The 6,823-nt window shown below is 34.6% G+C and overlaps 1 non-coding gene across 1 annotated transcript; it reads right to left on the reverse strand.

The window, feature by feature from the left end:
- Positions 1-6,550: 6,550 nt before the first annotated feature.
- On the reverse strand, positions 6,551-6,622 carry TRNAM-CAU (transfer RNA methionine (anticodon CAU)). Its single transcript has one exon. It is a non-coding gene; the product is annotated as a tRNA-Met (tRNA).
- Positions 6,623-6,823: the final 201 nt, after the last annotated feature.

Consider the following 6,823-nt stretch of genomic DNA (forward strand, 5'->3'; position numbering starts at 1 on the left):
ACGGAGTTAGAAACAGCAGAGTTTCTCAGAGCAGTAGTTTATCTATTGTCACACTTGTGGAGGAGTTAGCAAATATCTGTAACATTTTCCTTGTGTTCTGGGAACTGGAATGCCTTAGAAAACATAAAAATGTACTTCACCATATGCAAAATGTGCTAATAAAGTTAATGTTTTGCTGTATGTCAAGTTAAAAGGAAATACATTTAAGGGAAATTGAGTATTTTACTTTCTTTTGTTCCTGAGCATGAGAAAAAATGTAGCATTGTGTTTTTACAGAATATAGAAGTGCAGACATAAATATTTTTGTAAAGGACTATAGACTATGAAAATAATTTTGTTTTCTCTTGATCTTATAAATAGCTACAAAACAGAAAAAGATAAATTCTTTCTTTCTTACTAGGGGTTTTTGCCTGTTCACAACAGATGTTGTTCCCACAAATTGGTTTGTAATTTCTTTCATAACTCAGAACAACCCTTTGATTTATAGTTGAGAAATAGATATAGTGCTGCATATAATTCTGGTAATTATGTAACAAAACTACACTTTGCTATATGAAAACCTTGGCCATCAATCTTTTAGTTTAGTGTTGGGCAACTTAATCTTCTGTTGCACCAGCTGTGGGGCCTCAGCTACAAACAAAACAGATTTTCCAAACTTCCACTGAGTGGAATGTAAATGATCAGTGTGACCGATGATAGAGAGGCAGACACCTCGCCAGTGAGTTCAAGTTACTCTGCACTGCATGCGATACTGAAATTTTCAAAATGATTTTCTACTGCGTAGCACTCCAGTATATTTGTTACCTAGTTTACAGGAAAAAAAACCCTGTGGTTAAAGGAAAGTAAGTATTTTCCTTTGCTAAATATGGCTCATAATATTTGAATTTGGTGCCCTATCTCAGAGCCTTGGATTGAGAGGATTTGATTTTAGATGCCGTATTTCCAAATGAAGCAGTTTAAATTCATAAACGGTGGGAAGAAGAAATGGAGTATTTAGCTCAGGAAAGTTATAACTCCTAAATTTAGAGGGTAGGGTCACTTTCAAAGTTTTTTAGCTTATCCGATATTATCTTCATTTTATATCTTATATACATGTAATAGAATTTCATTAATGATAAAGTGATTAATTTGGATGTACTAGAGAACTCATCTTAATATTTTACATTGGGTTATAATATATATTTTTAGCAGTGTTTTCTATTCACTATTTTATTTGAAGCTTAGAATATTTTATAAAATAGCTGATGCAAGCCTTCCAGTCCCACTTTACAGGACGTATTGAATTTAAGAGAAGGACAATAGCCCAAGTCTCACAGTATGTGGGTGGAAAAGGTCAAAATGCACGTCAATTCTGCAGCCTTGGCTACTTCTATTCAATGGCTACAAAAAAATGGATATCCTTGCTATTTATAATACACTTAAATTTATTATATTGGAAATATATGCTTTTTAAAGTATTATATGCTTCTATGTATTCAAACTTCTATGAAATATAATAATTTACCTTGTGTCATAACAGTGAGCCCAAGGGGAACAGAGAGAAGTCAGTTTCCACGGTGGGTCCCTGGGGACAAGTGGCCAAAATCAACTATGTGTGAGCCTGAGAAGCTGCAGTTTTGTGTTCTACACCCTAATGGATCTGCTTTGTGTGAAATCAAGGGTTCAAGCATCCTTCTGGATAGTCAGTGGGAAGCAGGATTTTTGGACACAAGTGACTGATTTTAGCCAGCCACAAGATCACCACCCTCTTCTTTAGAATGCAAAATCCTGAGACACCAATGATCTAAATTAAATCAAAATGTTAGACTTTAGATGGCTGGGAGGAAGTGCCAGGACCTACAGTCACACATGCTATCTCTACTCAGGAAGTGAAGACCCTTGGCATCAAGTGATGCCAAGTCTAGGTTTTGAATTTTGGTGGGGCTAACAGCTCACACTGAAAAGGAGATACAACGATGAGGGTCTGGATTCTATCCCGACAACAGAATCACCTATATGCCCTTTCCTGTACTTTTACACAATAATTTGCAGCTGGGTCAATGATGCTGGTGTGGAGATGGGTCCCCAAGCAAGGGACTCTGCTTCATCAGGTATTGTTCCAGGTGTAAGGAGGAAATGAGCACAGACATAAGATAATGAAGACCTGGTTTTAATCTTGAGGAAATGAGAATCTAGCACAAGTAACCAACACTGTTGAACTGAAAACACTTTAAGCCCTGAGGAATAGCTCTCACAAATTACAGGTAAAGAAAGCCCCTGAGGTTTTGGCCAGATAACAGATGCCTATTCTCACCCAGAGCCTGAAGAGCCAAACTAGTGCAAGACTCAATTTTTACTTTCGAAACTAAAATGCTAACAACTTGAGAAATATATGACATACTATCATTTGAAGTTTTACATTTGGTCAGTTGTCTACACACAGAGTGAAAAATAAAAACTGATGAAAATAATCATATTTCTAATAGATCTGCATGAAAATGATGCTAATGAGAAATGTACCTGAAATTTTAAGCATTTTAACAGTGTTTTACATTGTGAATTTTCATTTTTTTTTCTATATATAAATGCATAGGAGGCTTCTCAGCACACAAAAGTTGCAGAAGTACAATGAAAACTATAAGACATTGCTGAAAGAAATGGATAATGACATAAAGAGATGGAAAGAGATTCCTTGCTCATGGATTGGAAGAATAAACATAGTTAAAATGTCCATAATACCCAAAGCAATCTACAGTGCAATCTCAATCAGAATCCCAATGACATTCTTCAAGGAAATAAAGCAAAGAATCCTAAAATTCATATGGGGCAACTAAAGACCCCAAATTGCTAAGGCAATTCTGAGAAAAAAGAACAAAGCTGGAGGCATCACAATCTCTGACTTCAAAATTTGCTACAAAGCCACAGTGATCAAAAAGTCACGGTACTGGTACAAAAACAGACACACAGACTAATTGGAACAGAACTGAAAGCCCAGAAATCAAACCACATATCTACAGACAGCTAATCTTCGGCAAAGGTGCCAAGAACATACAATGGAGAAAAGACACTCTCTTCAATAAGTGATGCTGGGAAAACTGGACAGCCACATACAAAAGAATGAAAGTAGACCATTATCTCATGCCATACACATAAATAAACTCAAAATGGATCAAAGACTTGAAGATATATCCTGAAACTATAAAACTCCTGGGAGATAATATCAGTAGTACACTCTTTGACATCATACTAAAAAGGATCTTTTCAAATACCATGTCCTCTCAGACAATGGAAACAAAAGAAAAAATAAACAAGTGGAAATTCATCAGACTAAAGAGCTTCTACAAGGCAAAAGAAACTAGAATCAAAACAAACAGACAACCCACCAATTGAGAGAAAATATTTGCAAATCATATATTTGACAAGGGGTTAATCTCCATAATATATAAGGAACTCACACAACTGAACAATAAAAAACAAACAACCCTATCAAAAAATGGGCAGAGGAGAAGAACAGACATTTTTCCAAAGAAGATATATAGATGGCCAATAAACACATGAAAAGATGTTCAACATCACTAATCATCAGGAAAGTGCAAATCAAAACTACACTAAGATACCACCTTATGCCTGTTAAAATGGCTATAATCACTAAGACTAAAAATAGCAAATGTTGGAGAGGATGTGGAGAAAAGGCAACCCTCACACACTGCTGGTGGGAATGCAAACTGGTGCAGCCACTATAGAAAACATATGGAGATTCCTCAAAAAACTAAAAATAGAAATACCATACGACCCAGCTATCCCACTACTGGGTACCTACCCAAACAATTTGAAATCAACAATCCAAAGTATGTACAAACATATGTACCCCTCTGTTCATTGCAGCACTATTCACAATAGGCAAGACTTGGAAACTATGCAAGTGCCCATCCACTGGTGATTGGATAAAGAAGATGTGGTGTAGATGTACAATGGAATACTGCTCAGCCAGAAAAAAAGACAAAATCATCCCATTTGCAACAACGTGGAGGGACCTGGAGGGAATTATGCTAAGCGAAATAAGCCAGTCTGAGAAAGATAAACACCAGATGACTTCACTCATATGTGGAATATGAACAAACACATGGACAAAGAAAACAGTTCAGTGGTTACCAGGGGAAGGGGGTGGGAGGTGGGCACAGGGGGTGAAGGGGAGCACTTACGTGGTGCCAGTCAAGAAATATCGTACAAATGAAATCTCACATTGATGTAAAGTACCATGATCTCAATAAAAAAATATATAAGCATCATTGGATTTTCTTTTAATATCTAAACTTTGGATAATAATACAGATTACCTCACATGAAAGTCATAGCTTTCTTCTTAAAGTATCCTCTATATATCTGACTATACAGGATGACTAGCTGTAATTTCTTTAGCGTGAAATTTTAATAACCAGGTTAGGATTTATTTCACTGTTATTATACAACAGTTTTTCCAAATACATATTTTCCTTCAGAGACTATAATTGTGATAGACTATATTTGTATTTCTGTACTTTTCCCTACTACGTATGTATATATATATGTACTTGTATAAGTGTGTATATACGTACAAGTAGATGGGTCAACAATACTGTTACATAGACATTGTGTATAATACTGTTACATAGACATTGTGTATAATACTGTTACATAGACATTGTGTATAACACTGTTACATAGACATTGTGTATAACACTGTTACATAGACATTGTGTATAACACTGTTACATAGACATTGTGTATAACACTGTTACATAGACATTGTGTATAACACTGTTACATAGACATTGTGTATAACACTGTTACATAGACATTGTGTATAACACTGTTACATAGACATTGTGTATAACACTGTTACATAGACATTGTGTATAACACTGTTACATAGACATTGTGTATAACACTGTTACATAGACATTGTGTATAACACTGTTACATAGACATTGTGTATAACACTGTTACATAGACATTGTGTATAACACTGTTACATAGACATTGTGTATAACACTGTTACATAGACATTGTGTATAACACTGTTACATAGACATTGTGTATAACACTGTTACATAGACATTGTGTATAACACTGTTACATAGACATTGTGTATAACACTGTTACATAGACATTGTGTATAACACTGTTACATAGACATTGTGTATAATACTGTTACATAGACATTGTGTATAATACTGTTACATAGACATTGTGTATAATACTGTTACATAGACATTGTGTATAATACTGTTACATAGACATTATATATAATACTGTTACATAGACATTGTATATAATACTGTTACATAGACATTGTATATAATACTGTTACATAGACATTGTATATAATACTGTTACATAGACATTGTGTATAATACTGTTACATAGACATTGTGTATAATACTGTTACATAGACATTGTGTATAATACTGTTACATAGACATTGTGTATAATACTGTTACATAGACATTGTATATAACACTGTTACATAGACATTGTATATAACACTGTTACATAGACATTGTATGTAATACTGTTATTGACTTGTAGCAACTTCTCAGGACTAGTTATTCCACTTCTACCATCATCCTGGTTGTCATCCGTTTTCAGACTTTTCTCAATCGCATTTGGTTATTAGTAAACTTTTTAAAATTTCTTCAACTTTAAATTCAAATTGAATCCAAGACCCAAATTTTCAGCTTGTTCATTATATGAGTTTATTTCCTGGTTTATCTGAGATTTAGGTTCTTCATCTACTGAACAATAATAAAGACCCCTTACCAACCCTTTATACTGTGGTGACGTGAAAAATCAAAGGGGAGCAGACAAAATACTTTCTGTATTATAAATTTCTAAAATGTCTCAAGGTTACAATTTTACTGAGATTAAAGAAATATAAGTTTAGAAGATATAAAAATACAATAAAATCTATTAGCATATCTTAAAGCATTCTATATTCTTATTTCAATATTTATATTTATTAGAATTTTGAGCAGTAACTATTTTAAAGCTGTATAATCTAGAGATAATGTCCAAAATATTCAACAATAATCTATAATACTCAAAATTCCATACTATTTTGTTAAATAACAGTTCACAGAAATTCATCTGATGAGAGAATGGTTCTTTTTCTAACATACTCCTAGCTTGAGAAACCATATTTAAATCACAAACGTAAAGAGAAATAAACTAGTTCCCGTTTTTCACTGAAAACCTCATGCACAATGGAACACTCTTGAATGTGAACTTCTGTTTATAAGTGTGCTTTTTGTAAGATAATTTTTTTTTGGTGAGGAATATTGGTCCTGAGCTAACATCTGTTGCCCATCTTCCTCTATTTTATGTCGGATGCTGCCACAGTGTGGCTTGATGAGCGGTGCTATGTCTGTGCCTGGGATCCAAACCTGTGAACCCTGGCCTGCCAAAGAAGAGTACACGAACTTAATCACTATGCCACTGGGCCGGCCATGACAAACTGCTTTTTTTTAATCTCTCATCTTTCAAAGAGCAGGTTAGAAAACTCTGTGTTAACTTAAAAAGAAAGTGAACTCTGATAGCAGAGGATGGTTTCGATCCATCGACCTCTGGGTTATGGGCCCAGCACGCTTCCGCTGCGCCACTCTGCTACCTATGGGAAAAATGTATAAAGATTTCTCAAATAATTAAAAATGGAAATACAATATGATCCAGCTACCCCACTACTGGGTGTTTATCCAAAGAACATGAAATCAACAATTCAAAGAGATTTTTGTACCCCTATGTTCACTGCAGCATTATTCACAATAGTCAAGACTTGGAAGCAACCCAAGTGCCCATCAACAGATGAC

This window comes from Equus asinus, chromosome 5, assembly GCF_041296235.1.
Source record: "Equus asinus isolate D_3611 breed Donkey chromosome 5, EquAss-T2T_v2, whole genome shotgun sequence".
NCBI classification, from domain to species: Eukaryota; Metazoa; Chordata; class Mammalia; order Perissodactyla; family Equidae; genus Equus; species Equus asinus.